The following is a 26,212-nucleotide window of genomic DNA, read 5'->3' on the forward strand; positions in this document are numbered from 1 at the left end:
TAGAAATCTGTCCCCTTTTAAGCTGGCTCCTGGTGCAAATTGTCCGTTATCCTGGGCTACCCCCTTCCTCCTTTTCATGGTGGGGAAAGGGGAAGCCTAAGCCTCCATTAATTTTAATTCAGGACGACGATCGTAAAACTGATTTTAATTGTCCTTCCTTGCTGCTTTGTCCCTCTGCTCCTGACCAGCATTCTTGGAAGATTTTCTTGTAAGCCTTACCTGAAGGAAGATTCTGCTTCGTTGATGCACAGTTAATAAATTAAACTCTGTCTGAAAACTTGGATACGTTTTATTTAAAAAAAAAGTACATCGTACATCTAAAGTGTGTAAATCTACATCTGTTTACGTGTAACTATACTTTTCCACTTAAATTGAGAATAAAAAAAAAACACATTACAAGAGGAAATTTCACATCATATTTTTCAACTGTGTAGCTTCTTCTTACAAATATCCCAGCACGTCCTGTTGAGTTCAACAGCTGGTAAAGTCCACTCATCAAGTCGTAAGGCTTGTGCAGTTCTAAATCCAAGAAGAATGAGGTACGAGCTGTGACCAAATCCCACTAGATTATTATCTTTTTAATGGCCTAGAAGTAGATCTGTAGAGATAAGAGCAATGTCCGGATTTGTGGATTAGGTTAAAGAACTGAGGTTTGTACGGTTATTAAGTTTGAATTGCCATGTTTACAATTATTTTTTCCAAGAAAAATGTATCGTCTAAATTAATTTCTAGTTACAATAGCTCGGAATCGACAACGAAATTGACATCGCAAGTTTCCGAAGGAATTGTAGCAGCAGACTTGCAAAAAGATCAAAAACCTCCCAAACTACCACAAATCACCCGAAACGTGCCGGCCCAAACTGACTAAATTTTATGATAGATAACAACTTGATTGTAATATACCGGTTCCACTTCCTCTATCGTTTGACCCCTTTTTCGGGCCGAAGCTGTACATTCCTGTGATTTATTTGGGGACAAATATGTGTGTGTGTTCCTCCGGGAACTTATGTGCCCAGGGCCAATCTCACCCCACTTCGTTGGAACTTCAGGAAAAAAATTGTGCAAAACGTAAGGACACTGTCCACTTATTCCACCCCGACGAGCAGCCGGGTCCATGAATGACGCCATAACCCGTTCAATATATGGCTCAATACCAATCTGGGCGTGATCATCTTCCGTTTGTTATACCCGAAATAAGTACCGGGCTTAGGCAGGATGACGAAAAAATGAAACTGTAGGGTGAAAGTACCTATTTTGGTGAAGATTTGAAAAATGTATTAATCAAGTCTCAATCAGATACAATTGATTGTTCGAATAAAATCATGTTGAATCTTCCAATTAAGTTCACGTGATGTAATGTTAAGGTGACCGAGTACGATTCATTCATACATGGTGCGTGTAATTTATATTCCTATATAGTCACGAGCATCCTACGTCTAAAACCAGCCAAAGTCAGGATCATCTGGCAGACAAGACCGGAAAAGATGGACCCAACAGTGGGCGTGAGCGAAAACGATAGAAACATCAGAAATACATTCTCTCCGTGACTGTATTTTTTTGTTTTCATAGACAAATAGATCGGATCTGACGAGTTTGTTTTAAGTGAACATCAAATTAGCAACAAACAATTTCAAAGCCAGATAAAAAACTTAACCTACCAAAAAGATGTTTTTTTTCAAAAGAAGTGTGTGTTGCCCTTCAGCTCCAAGAAAAAGTCTGAGCAATTCTTTTTTGTGAATTAAGCTGCTGCGTGGGTGATTACAGCTAGACGAAAGTTATTCGGCGTAGAAAGCAAACTGAATTTCACTGCCTAAAGTCGTTTCGAGAATTTCGAAATTGCGTTGCGGCTTGACGTGAATTGTGCTCTAGCAAGAAATTTGTTCACGGACGTGAAATTTCAGTTTCGCTGAATGGGACGTTTTGCCGAAAGGACAGTTTGCCGAATGAAACAGAATTACAGAAAACGAATTGTGAAGAATAGTAGCTAACAGTGTTGCAAATGAGTGATAGAAAAGCTATCAATTGATTATCTCTGCACCAAAAACATCCGAGAGTATAGCGGCCGTCACTATAGCTTGTGAGATCTCTTCTTGTGTCGTGTTATTCTCGGCGATGCCATTCTCTCTATCACTCCTCCCCTTTTCCTCGACTATGCTCTCTCACCGCGGAGTATCTCAATCTCTCCGAAAACTGCACTGAAAGAACGCGAGATGGCAATGAGGAGTCGACCACGCATGACGCCCAGAAAATTTAAAATTCATAGTCCATTAATATTTCTGCTCAATCCGAATTCATGCCTTTATTCCCTTCAAAAGTGGACACTATTATGAGCTTAACCCTTTTTAAGGTTAATATTTTCGATATTGATTGATGTTTGAGGGACTGTCACTTTACAGCGAATTCAAGACATGCTCTATTGTACATTTAAATAATTATCTTGATTTACTAAACATGCTGTGATTCCTATCTAGATTGTACTAGAGAGCACACGAGAATCGATTAGTTGGTATTTTTAAGTTTTTCAGTGGTATGTAGAGCATCTTGCAGGAAAGTTTTGCATGGAGAAATTTTAATTGTGGAAAATTTATTAAAAGGGTTACATACAAACACAAAATCTAAAAATTTCTTATTTCAGAAAATTTATCAAATCCTCTAAAAACATGATTTCCAATAACTACTGAAAGTTTCATAATGATATTTCACACTCATTCTACTAACTTTGAGTTTTCTGAGAGAACAAAAGATTCAGTGGTGAGAGAGCGTGGATGAGAATAAGAGAAGTGATAGAAATTGATTGCTTTCGCTTGGAATCATAGATGGAAGAGAACGTGCAAGATATATTGACGATGGTGATTTTCTCCAATATTTGATGCAGGAATAGTTAAATGATAGTTTTTTTATGTACCACTTATCACTAGCGTGCCCAGATCCCCAAGGAAGGTGGCCAATAATATGAGCGTTTCGAAAATTTCGTCATCTATGGACACCCCCTGACCAATTTTGAAAATTTTTGAGGATGGTGGGGCAACTGCCCCTTATTGCTCTACCCTGTGCCTGTGTTATTTTTGTCTAAACATGCAACATTTGTTGTTAAACAATTATTTAAATCTAGCTGATTTATCAGTAAAATCTACCATATAATGGCAGTTATTACAAATTTCTAAAAGTTTATTGAATTATTTGTGTCTTTTACACAAAACTGCATTCTGAATAGAATAATAAATGTCGAGCTTTTTCTAGTAACACTGTATCCTATTTCTCCACCACAATGCGCAAAATAAATATAGTGTCGTTTCTGTTCTTCTATTTATCCACAGATAATTGCCACTAATTCCAGTAACAGTAACTAAACCGCATCGCAAAAAGCAACTCAACCATTCCGAAAGCCACTGAATAAACCAATGAATAGTGATTATCGCGATGGCGTCCGAAAACAACTACTGAATGCGCGGCCAGTCGTCCAATTAATTCAGTTATTTGTGAACTAGAGTGGCGCACACCCAACCGAAGTCGAGCGCCAAATCGGCAAGTGGCGAAAAATTGGAAACGCTCCAGCCAGGCCCCCCAAATTCAATTGAGGTAATTAATTGCTGCATGCGGTATTCGGAACCCCCGTCCCCCCGATTGGGCGGGAACACGTGGTTGTAAAATATGAATGTACGCCGAAAAAAGTTCAAAAATGTAAATTAAACTCAATTGCCCGAGTCAGAAATAATCTGGTGCACATTTTACGGCTGGAATATTTTATGTAACCTCACGACTCGTCCCCGTCCCAGTCCCCAACCCAGCTGAAGTCAGAATCGATAAGTGTGCTGTTCGCTGCACTGGGGTTTAAGTCACGTTTCCGGAAGCACTTCCATTTCGCGGGTCCGCGCGGTCCGGAGTGCTAGTGTGCTGGGGGAAGAGGAGCCGGGAAGCGCATCTCCGGCGTTTCCACGGCTTTTCCGGGCCCTCGGCTCATCTGTTGAAGGAAGCTTAAATTGGGGAACGAACATGCCCCGGCGTAAAGCAACACTGGGTGGAATGATTACCAAAAAAATTTTTTTTTGAATAATATTTTTCTTGGAAAATGCTTAATTTGGTAATTCGCAAAAACTTGACTTCGGATAATCGCATTAAGAAAAGTATTTTGTTGTTGTTGTTGTAATTTTTGAGTAGTTAAGCTGACTCCAACAAGTGATCTGGGAACATGTAAACCAAGATGGCGACCAATGTGGTGGGGTTGGAGTATTGAAAATTTTCGTTTGATTAAATGTAATTTATCTGATTTGGGGTGGCTGAACTCGAATTAATTAAATGAAAATATAAGACCGCTACAAATAAATTTTTAAAACCTACAGATAATTCATTCTGGACTGTATTGCATTTTTGGATAGTTGAATTATTGATGTCTCTTTTTTGCGATTCTTCTAAAATTAAGCCGCTTAGGAAATTTGTTTTAATTTGAAAATTGATATTGTCCATACCAGATTAATAGCAGACCAGATCAAAAGATATATTGTGCATCGTTTTTGTACAGTTTTAACAAAGAACTTTGTCCTCCCGAGCATGGGTAAATAACAAGGGAAATGCGTAATAATACCTTTCTCTGGTATCAATACCAAGTTTTGGTATTCTTGGACCCTTTAAAATTTGTCTTAAGGATTATGCAAGAGCAAAATGTGGTATCATACCAATTTAAGGTATTGTTTTGATATTGCAAAATTGCAGAATTTGTCAATGATCGAACACCACATTTTGGTATTCTTTTGGTATTACAGTATTTTATCAAATTTCTCTGCAACTGTGGGAAAATTTTGACCAATTTTGACAAAATAATTAATTTTGTGCTATAATGATGTCCAAAGCGAATGCTTTCATTCGAAACCGGAAATTTCAAACTTGATTTTAAACATTTTTGATATACCCCCTATAGAAATGACTTGAAATTGTGGAAAATATTCTAAGTCAGGATGGCACATTTTGGTATTATTTTGGTATTTAAGTGTTTTATCAAATTCCTCTGAAACTATGGGAAAATTTTGACCAATTTTGACAAAATAATTAATTTTGCGCTAAAATGATGTCTCAAAGCGAATGCTTTCATTCAAAACCGGAAATTTCAAATTTGATTTTAAACATTTTTGATATACCCCCTACAGAAATGACTTGAAATTGTGGAAATTTCTAAGTCAGGATGGCACATTTTGGTATTATTTGAATATTGAAAGGTTTCATCAATTTTCTCTGAAACTATGGGAAATTTGTTAAAAAAAATTTACGAGTTAATTTATTTTGCGCTAAAATGACTTGAAACCCAAAAATGTTAAAGATGATTTTAAAAATTAGTGTGATATACCCACTAATATTTTTTTCAAAAACGTTGAAATATCTCTAAGTCGGGATAACCAAATACTTTGAAAAACGAGTCAATCGACAGATTAATGAATTTTGGTGAATTTCAATTGAGTTTCATTTTAATAATACTTATTTTTCAATCTTGTTATTTTTCAGAAGCTTCAAGAACTTCAAGCACAGGCCGTTCATCAATGACAAATGCATTCGGTGTGGTGAAGAATATCACTAAGAACAACATGGAATCATCAGGTGAGTAGATTTGGCTGTTGCATATGAATAATTTCCGTTTTTTCACTAACTGCAACTGCTGCACTAAAAATGGTATGAAAATACCAAATTTTGGTATTACTTGTTCAAATACCAGCGACCATGATGTGCTCTTGGTTGCCCAGTAATAGATGGTAAAATACCATGAAATCATACCAAAATCATGTATGTGAAAGACCACAGAAATACCAAAATATGATTTTCCAAGGGCGCGGGAATACCTAAAAATAAAACCATGGCAATACCAAGTTTTGGTATTCAAGCAATGTTCAAAAATCCAGAAGACCTCAACTTGGTATTGAAATGGTTTTATTTTGAGGTATTATTTTACCCTTGGAATAACATGGTTTGGTATTGTTGTGCCCTTACACATACAAGATTTTGGTATGATTTCATGGTATTTTACCATCTATTACTGGGCAACCAAGGGCACATTTTGGTCGCTGTTATTTGCCCAAGTAATACCAAAATTTGGTATTCCCGTGTTATTTACCCCTGCTCGGGCTAAGGGCACTGTCTACGGGTGTCAATCCAAAATTTCGCGAAGCGAAAGTGTAACGATTTGTGTAATTGTTTGAACGCTTATATCTTCCACCCAATTCAAGCAATCTGCATGCTTTATCCACCAAACGAAAGGGGAAGTCTTAAATTGAAAGTTGACTACCTCACAAAGTTGATAAAACTTTGTTAAAGTATTCAAAAGTTAAGATGAAAATAAAAAATGAATGCAGGAAAAATCCCGGCTGCTGATTGGCTGAGAGCACTTTACAAATTTTTCCTTGTCTCCTGCTTTCGTGGAACTGTCACGCGAGAATGTTGCACCACTGTTGCCACATTTCATGCGAACTATTTAAGCTAGCACTTAGCCTCAGAAAATTTCAGTTTGTGCTCTAAATTGGGAGGAATTCGGTTCTAATGAAGATTGTTATAATGGTCACCGGACAACCAGAATGATTTGGGGCAATGGGGTTGGGACCAATCTTGTAGGATATTGGCCACACCCGGAGTGGCCAGTGCCCTGGGGAAGGTTCTACCGGGGGGACATTAATCGAACCATAATACTTGGGGCTATATTGGTATCAAAATTCATGGTTTTTGAAACTGTTAATGAAAATGGCCATTTTAACCGGATTGACCACACTCGGACTGGCCATTGCCTTGGAGGGAGGTCCTACGGGGGGGACATTTACCGAACTATACGACTAGGGGTAATATGGGTATGCTGATTGATACCCATATTGCATGCAAGTCGCATGGTTCGATTAATGTCCCCCTGGTAGAACCTTCCCCAGGGCACTGGCCACTCCGGGTGTGGCCAATCCGGTCAAAATGGCCATTTTCATTACCAGTTTCAAAAACCATGAATTTTGATACCCATATTGCCCCAAATCGTATGGTTCGAATAATGCCCCTCCGGTAGAACCTTTCCCAGGGCACTGGCCACTACGGGTGTGGCCAATCCGGTCAAACTGGCCATGTTCATTACCAGTTTCAAAAACCTTGAATTTGGATACCCATATTACCCCAAGTCGTATGGATCGATTAATGCCCCCCCCTGTAGAACCTTCCGCAGGGCACTGGCCACTCCGGGTGTGGCCAATTCAGTCAAAATGGCCATTTTCATTACCAGTATCAAAAACCATGAATTTTAATACCCATATTGCCCCAAGTCGTATGGTTCGATTAATGTCCCCCCGGTAGAACCTTCCCCAGGGCACTGGCCACTCCGGGTGTGGCCAAAATCCTACCAGATTGGTCCCAACCCCATTGCCCTAAATCATTCTGGTTTTCGGGTGACCGTCCAACAATCTTTATAAGAACAGAATTCCTCCCAAGTTGGTTCACAACCTGTGTCTATTAATGTGTGGATGTGTGTGTGTGAGTAATAAAATTACCACCGTGGATCCGTCTTTGACGAAACCTCGTAAGGTACTGAAATTTTCTGAGGCTGTGGCAACATGGTGCAAATTTTGACTTTTCTCTTGCTGTCGTGGAACTTTCACGCGAGAATGTTGCACCATGGTTGCCACATTTCATGCGAACTATTTAAGCTAACAGATAGCCTCAGAAAATTTCAGTACCTTACGAGGTTTCGTCAAAGACGGATCCACAGTGGTAATTTTATTACTCAGACACACACATCCACACATTGATAGACACAGGTTGTGAACCAACTTGGGAGGAATTCTGTTCTTATAAAGATTGTTGGACGGTTACCCGAAAACCAGAATGATTTAGGGCAATGGGGTTGGGACCAATCTGGTAGGATTTTGGCCACACCCGGAGGGCCAGTGCTCTGGGGAAGGTTCTACCGGGGGGACATTCATCGAACCATGCGACTTGGGGCAATTTTGGTATCAAAATTCATGGTTTTTGATACTGGTAATGAAAATGGCCATTTTGGCAGGATTGGCCACACCCGGAGTGGCCAATGCCCTGAAGAAAGGTTCGACCGGGGTATTTTATCGAACCATGCGACTTGGGGCAATATTGGTATCAAAATTCATGGTTTTTGATACTGGTAATGAAAATTGCCATTTTGACAGGATTGGCCACACCCGGAGTGTCCATTGCCCTAAGGGAATGTTCTACCGGGGACATTTATCGGACCATGCGACCTGGGGCAATGTCGTTTTTGAGACTGGACATGAAATTTGAAATTTTTGGCAAAGAATTAAAAAATATAAATAACAATAGAATGATTTTTTAGAGTTTTGTACAAAGTTCTTTGTCTTATTGGTCATGTAGAACATAACCACCTGCACCTTTTTTTTTAAATAAATTTGCACTTTTTAGTTGTTGACAATTTGTAATTCTTTTTCCACAAATCAGAAATAGACGTTACAGTTTCGGAAAAATGTTTTTGCCTTCCTCACTGAGGAAAGGCTATAAAATCACTCGTAAATTGAACTTCCTAAAAATACCTCTAAGATATACTTCACGTATACATATCGACTCAGAATCATTTTCAGAACAAATATCTGTAGGTACACGATTTTCTTTCAACACTAGGGTGCTCAGAAAAAAATGACCCCCTGCTCCACAAGCAGGAAACGGTTTTTTGGGTTATTTTAAGCATCTGTGCAAATGTGGCAGTGCGTGGCCGAATGGTTACGCTGTCCGCTTTGTAAGCGGATGATTCTGGGTTCGATTCCCATCTGCTGCAACCTTCCATCGGATGAGGAAGTAAAATGTCGGTCCCGGCCTTGGTTGTTAGGCCGTTAAGTCATTCCAAGTGTAGGAGTCGTCTCCATGCCATAAGTACAAACAACACACCAAGCCAAGCCTACTCCGGTGGAATCGCTGGCGGCGGTTGGACTCGCAATCCAAAGGTCGTCAGTTCAAACACTGGGGTGGAAGGTTCCTTGGAGTAGAAAGAGGTTTGGGTGCTCTCCCCATTCAAGCCTTCGGATTCCTAGGTTCGAGCAGAAACTTGCAATAGAGACCACAAAAGACCCGGGGGTCGGTAATGTAGATGGTTTAATTTGATTTTTGCAAATTTTGAGCGTAATTGGTTGCGATTAACTCATTGATACCCGAGCCTGAAGTTGATGAAAAAAATGTTTTACATACAAAAATGAATGTTGACCGATTTTGACCATATGTTGACTGGTAAATGTTGACCGATTTTGCCCATATTTGGCCCAGAGTCCTAAAATAGCTCAAGTAACAATATTCAGCTTATGGAGTGAGGTTTTGAGAAAAAGTCCCATATTCTGGACACCCTATTCCACACAAATATCTCAAAACTGGCTGAATCGATTTTGGCCGGGTTTGCCTTGTTATGACCGGTTTGGAGTCAAATGAGATCAATAAGAAAGTTATGCTATGAAAGTCTTTTTTTTTGTAGATACAAAAAAGGGTGATTTTTTGCACAACCTCAAAAGGCACCAGATGCAAAACGCCCGGTTGCCACTTTGCTTCAAATGAGAGTCTGCATGTTTTCTGGAAAAGTCTGTATCAGGTTTTTTATTCATAAACTTATTTTTATCAGGTCCTTTTAGGTGGTTTGGATTAAGAAACGTTAATTTTATTGAATTAGACCGTTGCAATTTTTTTTACAAAGTTTATGTCATTTTTGGATAACTGCATATCGTCACTGGAAAAGTGTTCTTCATGTTGAACTAAACTTTTATCTTTACAAAGCAAACTTGGTAATTTTGTGTTATTTCGTGTTTTTTTAAACAAATATTTCAGAGATGGTTTAGATCGTAGGTACAATGTACATTCTGATACATTTTTCACGAAAAAAAGCAATTTTGAATCTTTTATACAATTTTGGGGACTTTCCATGCAAAAATACTATCAAATGACGAATGGTTTAAATTATGGCATTTATGGTAATATTCATGATCGTTTTTCAGTGTTTTTCTTTGTATAACTCCTAATCAATTCCTACACTAGTGGTTGGTACTAGCAATAGTGACCGACAGCTAAAAAGTCAACGTTGTTTATTCCTTTGATGGTATTTTTGTACGGGCAGCGCCATGTATGAAAAGAAACTCTGAGCATAGTTTAATTGTTTCAACATGAAATTTGAATCTAGGAATGCCAGATTTTTCAATGGAGCACCCGCAGTCGAGCAGAAAAAAGCAAAAACTGCTCGAATGGAAGTGCTCCATTGTCAGCCAGAGTAGAGATTTACCATTATCTGTGCTTGATTTTGACAGATTTCGACAGTTTTAACACATTTTGCCAATTTCGAACAAATTTTTGATTCAAATCAACAAGTCGACAAAAATTTAAAAAAAATTAATAATTTATTTCAATGAAAATGTTGATTTACCCTTTCTGAGGCCGAAAATCAATGATACCATCAGATTTCCACAAGCTTTTGAATGGAGCACCCGCAAAATGACTGCGGGTTCTCCATTCATATTCATAATGGAGCATTTCCATTTGAGCAGTTTTTGCTTTTTTCTACAAAGTATTTCTTATGGAGCGAACTGTCAAAAACTGCTCGACTGCGGGTGCTCCATTGTTAGATTTTAATCTGTCAGATTATTACGGATTTTTCTCGTTACTTGGTCAGGTTTTTTACAATTTTGATCTGTCAACCCTGGTGTCACGAAATCTCGAGATTGGAAGGACTAAATTTGCGGTAAAGACTCTCAAGACATATCTCGTGCGCATGACGAAGTCTGATTTGAAAAATGTGTGTATTTTTTTCTAAAGTACAAAAATCAAAAACAGAATTGTTATCTTTCTTCCAAATGAACTTATGAAGGCATATTTTCGCTTCATCATGTACATTGGATCGATTTAACGAGTCTTGACCAACATTATGAGTCGGTTTGCATAATGCAGTGTTGAGTTATCGTTGCATTCTTTTTTAAAACTGAAACTGACTTCAAATATGAAGCTAGATGTCGGCAATAGTACAACCAAACGGCTTCAAAATTATTTTGTTCATAGTTGAAAATGTTACCGGGACTCGTGGTGTAGGGGTAAGCGTAGTTCGGCAACAATCCAAAGGTCGTTAGTTCGAATCCCGGAGTGGATGGAAGCTAAGGTGTAAAAAGAGGTTTGCAATTGCCTCAACAATTAAGCCTTTGGACACCTATTTTCGAGTAGGAATCTCGCAATCGAGCACGCCAAGGCAATGTTGTAGAGCGAATAATTTGAGTTTTTGATTTTTTTGTTGACAATGTAAATTTGAATGCACTGAAAATAAATTTTAAAAAAAAACTAAATGTGGGCTCATGCCAACCCTTGACATTTATGCCGATTTAAAAATATGAAACCGCTTAATTAGTAAACTATTTTTAACATAAAATTTAATAACTATTTTGCAAAATCGAAGAAAGGAAAAAAATACGAATCATCTCCAACTGTGAAACGGTACAACTGTTCGTGCGTTTCGTCGTGTAGCACCGAAACGCGATTAAATGTTTATCAGTGTGGAAATTATGTTCGTTCATATATTTCAATGAATAAAATTTACATTAATCTCATCGGTGTCGTGACAGTCCCAGAGTGGCGGGTTGTTGGCCAGGAGTCTGCTTACTTGCAAGAGTCGAGCTGCTTCCGGGCGGTTCCCGCAGTGGAGGTTGGAGTTCTGGGTTCTGCCAGCGGGAACGATTCTTTGAAGCTGCGCTGTATTAAAATGTTACATTGAAATGTTCCGTTCCGGTTAGTTGGAGATCTGGTGAGGGGTGGGGAGGGATACTGGGAACACTGTCAAGGGGATCAGAGGGGGTCGGCGGTAAAGGCCGTGACAGCTGGCCATAAATATGTATGACGATGAGTAGCATACTTTCACATATCGGGATGTTTGTGCATGTGCGACGGCTGGTGGTGTCTGCTGTCAGATTGTGTGACATGGTCTCGTTCCGGACAATATATGCTGCTCCCCGGTAGTTACTGCCTGGGAAACGGTCGGAAAATGGCAAAGAGCATCGAAGAAGAATTGCATAACGATGGAACTAGCCCAGCCCACGTGGGGGTTCGTTATGTATTTGTGCCAAATTAGAGTTCGAGTTGATTGATGTGAGAATTTCCTGGGATTTGCCTGTTTGATGCTTGATCGATTATTGTTTCGATAAAGTGCACCTGAGAGCTCGATAAACTGTCAGAATTAGATTAATAGTTGATCGTTCATTTGAATGATTTTTGTTAATGTACAATCATCATCCTCCAAGGTGCAAGACTTACAATGCAAAGGATTCGCACATCTTTAAATTCAATATAAAACGTGATCCAATTTGGGAAAATGTCTCTCCATCTAGCTGTCCGGAAGGTGCTTAGTGCTTTTAATCCTGTCTAATGCTTTCACTGTTCAGCTATCTGTAAAAACCTTGAAGCTTTCACTAACAACAACTCTTGGAGAGTGTTTGTTCAAGTTGGAAGACGATTTGTCGAAACAAAAATTTTTTGTGACGGTTGCTTCAATAGGGTGTAATATGGTTGTATGGAAACAATTAAAGTTGTCCAAATTTAGTGAGCACAGCACTTTTTCAGTTCCTTTTGGGGTCCTCAACAACTCCCCAAAGTTTGGGACCTATTGGTTTAGTCCTCACTTTGCGCAAAACGATTCAATTTTCCATATAAATTTGTATGGGGAAACCCATTTTTTTGGATTTTGATATTTATTAAATCCACGTTTTATGCTATATCAAAACCGTACTCATATTCGGATGCTCTGGAATGTGCTCTACAACTTTCCCGAAGAGAGTATGGTGCTAGCTTGCCCCTAAAAAAAGATACAGCGTGTTCAAAACTCGTCTAAAAAGTGTTTTTTGCTCGAAAATCACGTTTTAGACGAGTTTTGAGGACGCTATAACTTCTTTCAGGAGCAAGTTAGCACCACACTCACTTCGGCAAAGTTGTAGATCACCTTTCAGGGCAACCAAATATGAGTCCGGTTTTGATATAGCATGAAACGTCGAATTGTTAAATATCAAAATCCAAAAAAAAAATGGTTTTCCCCATACAAATTTATATGGAAAATTGAATTGCTTTGCGCAAAGTGAGGACTAAACCAATCGGTCCCAAACTTTGGGGAGTTGTTTAGGACCCCAAAAGGAACTTAAAAAGTGCTGTGCTGGAAAATCGATTTTGATATTACACCCTATTGCTTCAACTATATAGGCAGTAGGGAATTTGAACTTTTTCCAAGAGAAGGTGCTTGTGGGACCTTAAACTTTATACTTGCCCATTACTCGACTCTCTACTATTAATTTCTATTTAATAATTTATTTACAGAGAAAGTATTGCGATTTGGGAAGAATTGCTCAAGAGTGTCCAATACTTGAAATAGGATGCCTCCCGAATTGTGATGCTGTGGGAAGGACTAACAGAATCCAAATTCCAATCAAAATTATTAGGGTGCATATTACTAACAATTTCGAGCACAAAATCCTTCAACAAAATTATCTAAAAGAATTAAATCGTAAGGAGTGATCAACGATGGTAAAACGGCGTGAATTCTTTTGAATGACTAGATTTTCAGACAATCCATTTGACCACCTCTTAAACAAAACGCTAAAAAAATGAACAATCCGCCATTATCCAGCTCAAGGGCATTCCGGCAAAACGGCTGTCATCAATTACGTAACCCTCCGACACAGTGTGTGCTGCCAATGCCAAGCCACTCGAGGTTCCGTAACAGATATTTGCGGGTGTAACCCGACGCTCTTTGGGGCCCGGAAAGCGGTGCAGCTTCCGGGAAACACGTGTTTTCGTTATCGGCCACCTCCCACCACCACCCACATCCCAACCCCCTTCCAGCACGTCCTTCCGGAGTGTCAGTGACTCGTAAATTACTCTCCTGTTATCATACTGGTGCCGCAAAAACGTGTGCACACACATATCGTACACACCCACACTAATTTATGGTGGTTAATGAAGTGCCCACCTGTGAAAATATCATTCTTCTCGAGGGCGGAAATTTCCACGAACGATAGCGTGAGCGAGTTTTTTTTTGTTTTGGTTCGGGGAAATATGGGGACGGAATTGCCACCACCCAGGGATTGGCGGGCTGCTATCAAAATGTTTGCTTAGAGAGAGAGGGTTTCCGAGGTCAATTTTGGGAACAAACATTGCTCATTAGTCGTATTCGGTGAACCAAAAGGTGCGAATAATGGCAATGTTAGGACGAAACACGAATGAAAATGATTGTTGAAAAATTTATCGTTCGATCCATTCGAAAACGAAGTTGACTTTATAGCTGTCGGCCACCATTGCTAGTACCAACCACTAGTGTCTTCCTTTTAACTACAAGGACTTCGCCGCCCTGGGCTCCTAAGTGTTTGAGTACGGCACGGAGCGACGGCGCCGGATACCCATATTTACACTTAGAATGTTGAGAGCGATCCATTCCCTTCCTGCAAAATGCTATTTATAGTCATTCAGACAAAATATTGGCTGGGCTGGGATTTTAAAAATTATTATTCCGTTTTGAAAATAGATACATGCTTTCCTGTCTTACTGTAAAGGAGAAACCAAAACGCTATCAAAATTTGGGTCTTGGAATTTTGACAGGTGAGTAATAGCGTGCATTTAATGCATCAACTGGAATTTTGAAGTAATATTGCCCCAAAAGCAAGCCTGAAAATTTTGTTAAGGTTTAGTTGCTTCAGTTTTGATCTGAAATTAGTATGGTACTTTAGTCAATTTACTATGGATAATTGCAACTTTTTACATTTTCTTAGAGAAAATTTCCAAAAACCCTATCAAATTTTGCTATTTTTAGGTTTTTTTGGTTTCGATCCGAAGAAAAACTTTGTAAAACATCGCAGAGCGCTAGGAATTGATCCCGAAAAAAACAGTATGTTTTTTGAGTATACTTTTTTCGGAAATATTTCAAAACATGCTAGAAAAAAAAACTTGTATCTTTTCAGGATTAGTTCCCAGCGCTTTGCTGTGTTTTACAAAGTTATTCTTCAAATCAAAACCTATAAGAAATCTCTAAGACGAGATCATTTTATCGGGCAAAGAAATCTTTTTAGAAGAAGAGTTAAAAAATGAAAAAATAAATCAATGAAATTGATTGAAATTCAATTCTAACTTCAGATCAAAACTGGAACAACCTTAACCAAATAAGTGCTCGAAAATTCTGGTTGATGCGTTCGAAATTAACCCTCTACTGCTGAATTTTTTTCTCGAAGATTTTTATTTTTCCCGTGTTCAGGATGTCATTTTTAGCAGAGCAATTCTCTGAGATTTCGGTCATTCGATTTTTTTTGTATTTTTTAATCCGGCTGAAACTTTTTTGGTGTCTTCGGTATGCCCAAAGAAGCCATTTTGCATCATTGGTTTGTCCATATAATTTTCCATACAAATTTGGCAGCTGTCCATACAAAAATTATATGTAAAAATTCAAAAATCTGTATCTTTTGAAGGAATTTTTTGATCGATTTGGTGTCTTCGACAAAGTTGTAGGTAGGGATATGGACTACACTGAAAAAAATGATACACGGTAAAAAAAAAATTGGTGATGTTTAAATTAATTTTTGTCACTAAAACTTGATTTGCAAAAAAACACTATTTTTAATTTAACATTTCAAACGGGCCAAACGTTCAATATTACGCCCATTAGAAATGTTAGTCTTGATTTTAAATTTTTGAAAATATTTTTTTCGAAAAGTTCGGAAAATTTCACGAATGTTTCATATTTTGACATTGTAAATCGGACCTATAGTTGCTGAGATATCGACATTAGAAAATTGTGGGTTGTTTGGGTGAGACTTAGAAAACATCAATTTTCCTGTTTTTTAACCTTTGCATGGCAATATCTCAGCAACTAAGGGTCGTATCAACAAAGTCTGAAAAAGCAAAATATAGAGAATTTTCTCAGCTTTTCAAAAATATTTTTTTCAAAAGTGGGCAAACATGGGCACTATTTTTAAAAAAATGAAAAACTGCGACTTTTTTCAAAAAAGTTACCTGAAAATGGGTATAACTTGAAAACGGTGCACTTTATGAAAATTTCACTGAAGTACTTTTTGATTGCAAATTCAATTTTACATCGAAAAATGAAGTTGAATAATTTTTGCGACCGATATTTCGATTTTTTTTAAAAATCTGTATTGATTCAAAAAATCATAACTCGGTCAAAGATATTTTGCCCATTTTGAAAATTTCTGAAAAGATGGCATTTATGTCCTCTAAAACATATAAAAAAAAATAGTGTTTTTTTGCAAATCAAGTTTTAGAGACAAAAATTACATTAAAAATCACCAAATTTTTTTTTTATTGTGTATCATTTTTTTTAGTGTAGTCCATATCCATACCTACAACTTTGTCCAAGACACCAAATCGATCAAAAAATTCCTTCAAAAGATACAGATTTTTGAATTTTCACATATAATTTTTGTATGGACAGCTGCCAAATTTGTATGGAAAATTATATGGACAAACCAATGATGCAAAATGGCTTCTTTGGGCATACTGAAAGCACCAAAAAAGTTTCAGCCGGATTAAAAAATACAAAAATTAAAATTAAAGAAAAAAGACCGATTCCGTAGAGAACTGCTCAGCAACGAAAAACTACACTTCTCTTTTGTTTTATGTTTTTCTTGTTTCATTTTTAATATTTTAGTTTGCATTTATCTTGTTTATTTTAAGTTTGTTGTTGTTGCTGGCGCTTGTGGAGTGTAAGCACAGGGTAAACCAGCTGCCCTAGTTGGTGGCCAATGACTGTTGCCTATTCGCAACTGATCTAGTTTTAGCAATCATGGTGTTTTATTTTTTCAGCGCATTTATACATGCTGTTGATAAGGGAAACACCACTAGATCGTCGAAGCGCTGAAAGGATATTACGGTTTTGTTCAGCAACGGAGGGGCCACCATGGGTGGTCTCTCATACTCTTGCTCATTAGGGTGGAATCGAAAATTGTTTTTTTCAGCAACACATTTTTTGGGTCCCTTTTAGGGTCCCAAACAACCTCCCAAAATATGGTAGCGATTGGTTAAGCCCACGATTGGCGCAAAGCGAATGAAATTTTTATGGAAATTACCTGCAAAATTACTTGCATTTTTACATTTTTGAATTTAGAAAATTCATGTTTTATTATTTCATGAAACTAACACCGTAGAAGTATAGCCCTGAATGTCCTGAACAATTCTCCCGAAGACAGTATGGTGCCAAATTGCTTCTAACAAAAGTTATAGAGCGTTCACGAGAGACATTTCGAAATAGGGGAACAGCATCTAATTCCAGCGGGCCTCTAATGTTGGCAGGTCAGAACTTTGACATTCAATTAAAGCTAAAAAAAAAGCGTTTTCAACTGAAATCGAGTAATAAATAGCTCATTAAGAAGTGAGCAAGCAAGTTTCTATCAAAAGTTTTGCAAAATTAGTTGTTTAAATAGTGAAAATCAGCAAATTGGATGGAGTTAGGAGCGAGTACTTAACCTGCCAAACACAACACTGCCAACTCAAGCGGAATCTTTCGAAAACTATAATATATTTGAGGATTTTAGGTGCAACTTAACTAAATAATGTTTTCTGAACACTTCTTCACGTCGATTTTAAGTAAGGTTTATCAAAATATAAGAACAGTCATGTCTATTTTGTATTTCATGGTTCCTTTGGCAATGTTGGCAGAATATTTGAGTTTCACTGATTATTTCAATACACTTCTTTTGAAAACTCTATATCTTTTTTATTACGCACTTTAGAACCATACTTTCTTCGGGAGAGTTGTTCAGGACATCCAGGGCTACACTGCTATGACCGATTCTTCGGCTCCTTTTCAAAAAATTCCCAGTTTTTTCAGCGTTTTGGCTGTAGTGGCAAAATAAAAGAAGAAACCTCCCAATGTTATTACATATTTGGAAAGATAATTGATTTTCCTATAAAGAAATATCATGCAGAATGAACCATATAGTACCTGAGCTTCCCCTGAAATAAAAATGTAGCGTGACGGGACAACATCGTAAAACTGGACTTTTAAAAGGCACTCTACCAAAATCACTACAGTTTTGCAAGTTTGATTTTTAAAAACTTTTGCTCTTCTACACATCATCACAAATTAAAAAACAAATCTTTTGCTCCTTGAACTGAACGAATTGGTTGAAATTTGAGTTTTTGCCAGCCATTTCTTTTCGTGACGGGACAACGAAAGGAGGATTTATGAAAAAACTCCTCTCCCATTCAATGGCGTGCAGACCATATTTGGTTAATATTTTTGGCTTTTGAGGCAAGAAAACGCATTTAAAACACATTGCAATTATTGCATCATAATAAAAATGAAATCTTTCATATTAAAAATCGCATTGAAAATTGAAAAAAGTGACATTTTGGTGTACCTTCGCTAAGAATCGGTCCTATGGTGTTGGTTTCATAAAATAATAAAACATGAATTTTGTAAATTCAAATATGTGAAAATGCAAGTTTCCCCATAGTAATTTCCATAGAAATTTCATTCGCTTTGCCCCAATCGCTACCAAATGTTGGGGGTTAGTTTGGGACCCTAAAAGGGACCCAAAAAATGTGTTGTTGATTGGATTTTCATCATTTTCAATTTTCCCATATAACTAGATTCCACCCTAATGCTCATGCTCATTCTACCACCTCATATCATTACATTTTGCCTATATATTTTGTCCTGTTTTTACAGTCACTTTTTCAATGTTTTGCTTGTTTTTCACAATTTTTGCTATAGAATGGTACCATTATCATTTAAATTTTGAAAAAATGCGTAGTCTGAGACACTACAAAAATTACTGCATACTTCTTTTTACTTGAAATATAGGAAATGTATGTAAAAAACACAGCCAAAGTTGACCCCTGAAAAACAAATTTTTAATAACTTTCTTAAAGTCACATAAATCAAGTAAAACTTGCAACCCTAAAATTTTCTGAAATTTTTAAAGCATTGGAACATTTAAAAATCAAAAATTGGCTAAAAATTCAACTTTGGAGACTTTTTAAATAGAGACCCATCTAGACGCGTGGTTGGGTTGTTAAGGGTTAAACACTTTTGTATTTTTCAAATATCCGTCAATTCCGTGAATGTTCAATGATCGTGAATTTTCATTTTATTGGGTCATATACCTTTGACAACTTTCTATATATATTTTTGATTGGATTTTCTGATCAAAGTTTTAGTTATTGACGAAGACAAAGACTTCATTTTCTATAAGTGAAATAAAATAGAAATGTTTTTTTTTAAATTGAGCAATTCTCTGAGATTTCGGTCATTCGATTTTTTCTGTATTTTTTAATTCGGCTGAAACTTTTTTGGCGCCTTCGGTATGCCTAAAGAAGCCATTTTGCATCATTAGTTTGTCCATATAATTTTCCATACAAATTTGGCAGCTGTCCATACAAAAATAATATGTGAAATTACAAAAATCTCTATCTTTTGAAGGAATTTTTGATCAATTTGGTGTCTTCGGCATAGTTGTAGGTATGGTTATGGACTACACTGAAAAAAATTATACGCGGTAAAATTTTTTTTGGTGATTTTTTATTTCACTTTTTGTCACTAAAACTTGATTTGCAAAAAAACACTATTTTTATTTTTATAATTTTTTGATAAGTTTTAGAGGACATCAAAGCCAACTTTTCAGAAATTTCCAGGATGGGCCAAAAATCTTTGACCGAGTTATGATTTTTTGAATCAATACAATTTTTTTCAAAAAATCGAAATATTGGTCGCAAAAATTTTTCAATTTCATTTTTCGATGTAAAATTGAATTTGCAATCAAAAAGTACTTTAGTGAAATTTTGATAAAGTGCACCGTTTTCAAGTTAAAGCCATTTTTATGCAACTTTTTTCAAAATAGTCGCAGTTATTTTTTTTCAATAGTGCCCATGTTTGCCCACTTATGAAAAAAATATTTTTGAAAAGCTGAGAAAATTCTCTATATTTTGCTTTTTCGGACTTGGTTGATACGACCCTTAGTTGCAGAGATATTGCTATGCAAAGGTTTAAAAACAAGAAAATTGATGTTTTCTAAGTCTCACCCAAACAATCCACCATTTTCTAATGTCGATATCTCAGCAACTAATGGTCCGATTCACAATATTAAAATATGAAACATTCGTAAAATTTTCCGATCTTTTCGAAAAAAAATATTTTCAAAAAATTTAAATCAAGACTAACATTTCAAAAGGGCGTAATATTGAATGTTTGGACTTTTTGAAACGTTAGTATTGAGTTAAAATTTTTGAAAATATTTTTGATTGCAAATTCAATTTTACATCGAAAAAAGAAATTGAAAAAAATTTGCGACCAATATTTCGATTTTTTGAAAAAGTTGTATTGGTTCAAAAAAATCATAACTCGGTCAAAGATTTTTGGCCCATCCTGGAAATTTCTGAAAAGTTGGCATTTGATGTCCTCTAAAACACATAAAAAAATAGTGTTTTTTTGCAAATCAAGTTTTAGTGACAAAAAGTGAAATTTAAAACCACCAATATTTTTTTAACGTGTATCATTTTTTTCAGTGTAGTCCATATCCATACCTACAATTTTGCCGAAGGCACCAAATTAATCAAAAAATTCCTTCAAAAGATACAGATTTTTGTAATTTCACATATCATTTTTGTATGGACAGCTGCCAAATTTGTATGGAAAATTATATGGACAAACTAATGATGCAAAATGGCTTCTTTGGGCATACCGAAGGCACCAAAAAAGTTTCAGTCGGATCAAAAAATACAAAAAATAAAATTGAAGAAAAAAGACCGATTTCGTAGAGAACTTCTCAATTGTTAATTTCTTTCAATTTTTGAAAATGGTAATGGGTAATTCTCTACCAACTCACACGAAATCGGGAAAAGTTGCCCCGACCCCTCTTCGATTTGCGTGAAACTTTGTCCTAAGGGGTAACTTTTGTCCCTGATCAAGAATCCGAGGTCCGTTTTTTGATATCTCGTGACGGAGGGGCGGTACGACCCCTTCCATTTTTGAACATGCGAAAAAAGAGGTGTTTTTCAATAATTTGCAGCCTGAAACGGTGATGAGATAGAAATTTGGTGTCAAAGGGACTTTTATGTAAAATTAGACGCCCGATTTGATGGCGTACTCAGAATTCCGAAAAAACGTATTTTTCATCGAAAAAAACACTAAAAAAGTTTTAAAAATTCTCCCATTTTCCGTTACTCGACTGTAAAAAATTTTGGAACATGTCATTTTATGGGAAATTTAATGTACTTTTCGAATCTACATTGTCCCAGAAGGGTCATTTTTTCATTTAGAACAAAAATTTTCATTTTAAAATTTCGTGTTTTTTCTAACTTTGCAGGGTTATTTTTTAGAGTGTAACAATGTTCTACAAAGTTGTAGAACAGACAATTACAAAAATTTTGATATATAGACATAAGGGGTTTGCTTATAAACATCACAAGTTATCGCGATTTTACGAAAAAAAGTCTTGAAAAAGTTACTTTTTGCGTTTCTCTTTGTTTCGTCGTCCGTGTCTGTCGCGGGTGACCATGAACGGCCATGATCGATGACGACCAACTTTTTTAAAACTTTTTTTCGTAAAATCGTGATAACTTGTGATGTTTATAAGCAAACCCCTTATGTATATATATCAAAATTTTTGTAATTGTCTGCTCTACAACTTTGTAGAACACTGTTACACTCTAAAAAATAACCCTGCAAAGTTAGAAAAAACACGAAATTTTAAAATGAAAAATTTTGTTCTAAATGAAAAAATGACCCTTCTGGGACAATGTAGATTCGAAAAGTACATTAAATTTCCCATAAAATGACATGTTCCAAAATTTTTTACAGTCGAGTAACGGAAAATGGGAGAATTTTTAAAACTTTTTTAGTGTTTTTTTCGATGAAAAATACGTTTTTTCGGAATTCTGAGTACGCCATCAAATCGGGCGTCTAATTTTACATAAAAGTCCCTTTGACACCAAATTTCTATCTCATCACCGTTTCAGGCTGCAAATTATTGAAAAACACCTCTTTTTTCGCATGTGCAAAAATGGAAGGGGTCGTACCGCCCCTCCGTCACGAGATATCAAAAAACGGACCTCGGATTCGTGATCAGGGACAAAAGTTACCCCTTAGGACAAAGTTTCACGCAAATCGAAGAGGGGTCGGGGCAACTGCTGTGTGAGTTGGCGGAGAATTACCCTAATATAGTAAGTGAGGATGGCAAAACCCGTCATGTTATACATTTTCAGAAAGGTATTCAAAAGACTTTTCCAACGAGTTCAAAATACTGAAGATCTAAAAAACCTTTCAAAAGTTATATCAAAAGTGTAATTTATGCACTTTTTAATCTCAGATATCTTGTCGAAAACGTTGTCCGGATCTATTATGTGACTTTTCGTTGAATAGGTAATCAAAAGACATTTTTAACGAATCCTAAAATGGCAATATATAGATTTCTGGCCACATTTTGGGTTTCTGTGTATACTAACCATTAAAATATTGTTGGTGGCTCAACTGTATTGAATAATGTTTGACTGCATGTAATTGTTTTTGTTTGGAGAAATAGCAATTGCAACGGAATTAGATATTCAAAAAAATGTGAAAACACCGCAAACATAAATCAGAGTGTTCGGCTCGATAAAACCAATTTTCTCTTAAACAAGTTCCGCCACCCAAAGGTGCTCACTAATTCGATCTCACACGATTGGCACTGCTCACCGCATGACACCACATCGATTAGAAACCGTCTCAGTCAGGGTCAGTTCGCACAGCTTGTAATCTCCGGCAATAACAACATCCGTGGGAGTGACCTCGAGGGCATAGATAAACCGGACATAGTTCGTCTCTAAAGCTGGTTTTAATTTCATTATCGCATCGGGATGCTCCTTCCAACCAGTTGCTACTGGTGCTGCTGTGACATTGACCACCCACAACTCATTCGTCCAGAGGCGTCCACGGGCTAGTGACGCCCAACCGCCAACCACTTGCACAATATCTGCGGAATATCTTTGCGGGGACATAATCATCATCGGTAGCGGAAACACTCGACACCACACACAGAGCAGTGGGCTGCATATCTGCAGATCCATCGTGTGACCCCTCGGCAGTGACAGATGATGACGACGACGACGGCGAGGGGTGGAATTTTAATTAAAAAACTTTATATCGATTTCCTAGAGGCATACAATGGTGACGAACCGGAAAACTACTTTCCATACATCCATCTATTCCCGGGGTGTGTTTGTGAGTTTTTCCCCGGGAAAATGATCCTGCCGAAGCTCATCACGGTTTGTGTGTGTGTCTGTTGGTGTCCCCGGAAGCGACTGTGATGTGTATACTATCGCAAATAACCTCAACCAAGACTGTCGTTGTCAACTTTAATTTAAGCGCGCTCTGTTTGCAGTACAGTAGTGGATTCTACTATTCTGCCTCACTTCATGAGCCATTTGGAATGAATATTCCAAATGTCACGGAGTTCTGTTCAAGTGCACTCCATCATATTGGACTGTGGTTCAAATGGGGAAGCAGGAAGAATGCCAGGAAATTCTTCCTCCCACAGGATGGAAAACTTTGTGGTTAAAATGAGGAATTTTCCTCAATTTTAGTGCACAGTTGATTTCCCAAATTCGTGAGAATTGCTTTGCTATAGAAAAAATGCAATGCAAGAAATATGTAATTGACGAGTTCTGTTGTTCTCTGATTCTATGAAAAAAATACAATATCGGAATGGTATGTTGAAAAAGCTTGTTCATGGAATTTTAACCTCAGAAACTAGTCCACCGTGATTTGCGAACTCAACCAACATAATAGAAGCCATTATAAACTTGTGGAAAGCTTCCTTCCGGTGGCTAAAACCAGGTTTCAGCGTTTTCTAGCCCCTTCTCTACCGCCGTCGGTCTATTAGATAGAATTCATTTTTCAATGCTGGAAATAATCTACCAGGTCGAGTAGGCAAAAAAGTTAGATCCTTCCGTCGTGCGCCGTCAGCTGGCGGACATCGGTCATCGGTCATCCTTCATCTTCATCCCAGGCCCGATGACCACCTATTCTGCAGGCTCGGCTTCAGGTTGGTTTCCGGTGGTTGCGGTGGTGCCTGGCCTTAAGTAGAGTATCTATTGTTCGCGAAATAGTTGGCAGTTGGTTTGGGGGTGATAGTGGTCCGCCTTTCAATCATCAGTGTTGGTCATTCACGGAGGAATATGCCAAGGGTCATTGCCGAAGGAGCTAGCACAATGATGCCTGCGCCAGTTGGATCTGGACTTTTCCGGAAACGGAAACAATAACGATAGCGGCTGAAGATTGCAGAGTCTGGAGAATAGAATTGTGTAGGTATAGGTTATCAACACATTGCTCTTTCTGTTAGCTAGATGAGAAAATGCAAAATCAACACATATTTTCCCTTCGAAACTAGACTGGAGTTGAAATCAATACAATTCCAAGTACCCAGTTGATGAACTTTAACCAAAATCGAGATTTGTTTTGCTTCAGTTTACACATGCACGCTCAATATTCTGATTTCAATTCTCAGAATTTTCAACTCGCTATCCAATTTTCTAACCTTTCACCAAACCATCAAATCGAATCAATTATGATTGCAATCACGTCATACTTTCCCCCCAACAAATTCTTCCCATCAGTGCAAAAATGGTGTATGTTCACCAGGTCGGAAACGGGTTATAAAAGTTATTTATATTTGATCACTCTATCGTCCCGGATCAAATTGATCAATATTTCAACCAGTGACCCATTTTCTTCCCCCTGGGAGGTTTTCGTTGTGGAAACTTTCGGATGAATTACTATGGTGCCTAGGGTGGGAAGCAGGTTTATTCATCGGTGAGTTATAGACGGGGTACTAAACCATTGAAATAAAGTTTGCCAATTAATTAAATACACAACCCACGGTTGGGATAATCTGGGTGATTCAGAGTTGGGATCTCGTTTCGATACTTTATCTTTGTGAGTTTTTTTTGCGTGATATAGAAACAAAATTTTTAAAAATATGTATTCTTAAATAAAAATATTTATTTTCCATTCCCTTGAATTTTTTGAACAATTTTGAAAAAAAATGGCGAAATTCTTTTTAAAACCCCTTAAAAATATTACATTTTATTAAATGTCTACTTGGTACATATTCGCCACCAAATCAAATTTTTTGTCAGGTTGAATGTTTTTTTTAATGGTTTTACCTTGCATTCTTTTTTAAATAAACTTAAGCAAATTTATGTTTATACAAGTTTCTGGCATATCTGGAATCAAATGAAAAATATTTTTTTTATGAAGAAGTTGTTTTGGTAATGAATCTTTGAATAACACCAAATACCTTTAAATGTATTTATTTAGATGTTTTAATTTAAGGGTATTTGATGAGAGAAATTAAAGATGATTAAGAAACTTATAAATACTTTTTTTTGGTATAGCCTTTTGCGTTAGTGTTAGGCATTTTTTTATTTTTTTGCTGTTTTTTACATTTTTATGTCAAATTAGCCCGAAAGTTATAATTTTTTGAGCTGCAAAAGTGTGCCTTAAAAATATTTTAAAAATACCTAAAATTACTGCATGTATCTATTTTGAATAACAATTCAATGGATATCAGTCAAAAACACGACCAAAGTTTATTCCTGAAAAATAGATTTAGGTAACATTGGCCTAACTACCTAACTACTTCAAAAATATAAAAAGTCTTTACTCCAATGCCGTTAATGATCGAAAATCGGCTTAAAACGGAAACAAGTTTTTTTTTAAAGAATTGGCACAACAGTTTTACTTGAGCACATACTATTATTGTGTTTTTTTTCAACATCGGCAGTGGAATGCCGGATTCCTGTAATGTCCTTTCTGTGCGAACCTTTTATTATACTATAAAAAAGATTAAGCAAAAATTATTTTTTTGGTAATATCGGGAACACAAAACTGATGACAATATCTTGGCTTAGTTATTTTTCTATCCGAAAAAAAAAACAAATTTCATGGAAATTGAAAAAGGGCTAAAATATGTTAAAAATTGTAAGGTTAAAAGACGAAAGATTTGTTTGTACTTAATCGTTTATAAAGCATCCAAGCCAAGTGTTTTTTCTCAAGCTGAAAATTTCCAGTATTTAAAGGAACCATCATATTTTATCATTTTGTCTTTGAAATTTGAGGGAATTTCACGGGACTGTAAATAAATTTGCATTAGCCTAACTGCAGTCTGACTTTCCTCATTTTGAGATTCCGAAAACAAATGATGTTTTTTTATTACAATTATTTTTTATTTCAATTAGG

General features: G+C 36.8%; 1 protein-coding gene across 1 annotated transcript in view; it reads left to right on the forward strand.

Moving 5' to 3' along the window:
- Nucleotides 1-26,212, forward strand: part of LOC120423131 (cyclic nucleotide-gated cation channel subunit A) — a 308,588-nt gene that overhangs the window by 63,741 nt on the left and 218,635 nt on the right. Inside the window, exon 2 of the mRNA XM_052708887.1 lies at nt 3,318-3,579. The gene's annotated coding sequence lies outside the window, so the exon portion shown is untranslated. The remainder of the gene's footprint in view (nt 1-3,317; nt 3,580-26,212) is intronic.

The sequence above is a fragment of the Culex pipiens genome, chromosome 2 (genome assembly GCF_016801865.2).
Source record: "Culex pipiens pallens isolate TS chromosome 2, TS_CPP_V2, whole genome shotgun sequence".
In the NCBI taxonomy this organism is placed as follows: domain Eukaryota; kingdom Metazoa; phylum Arthropoda; class Insecta; order Diptera; family Culicidae; genus Culex; species Culex pipiens.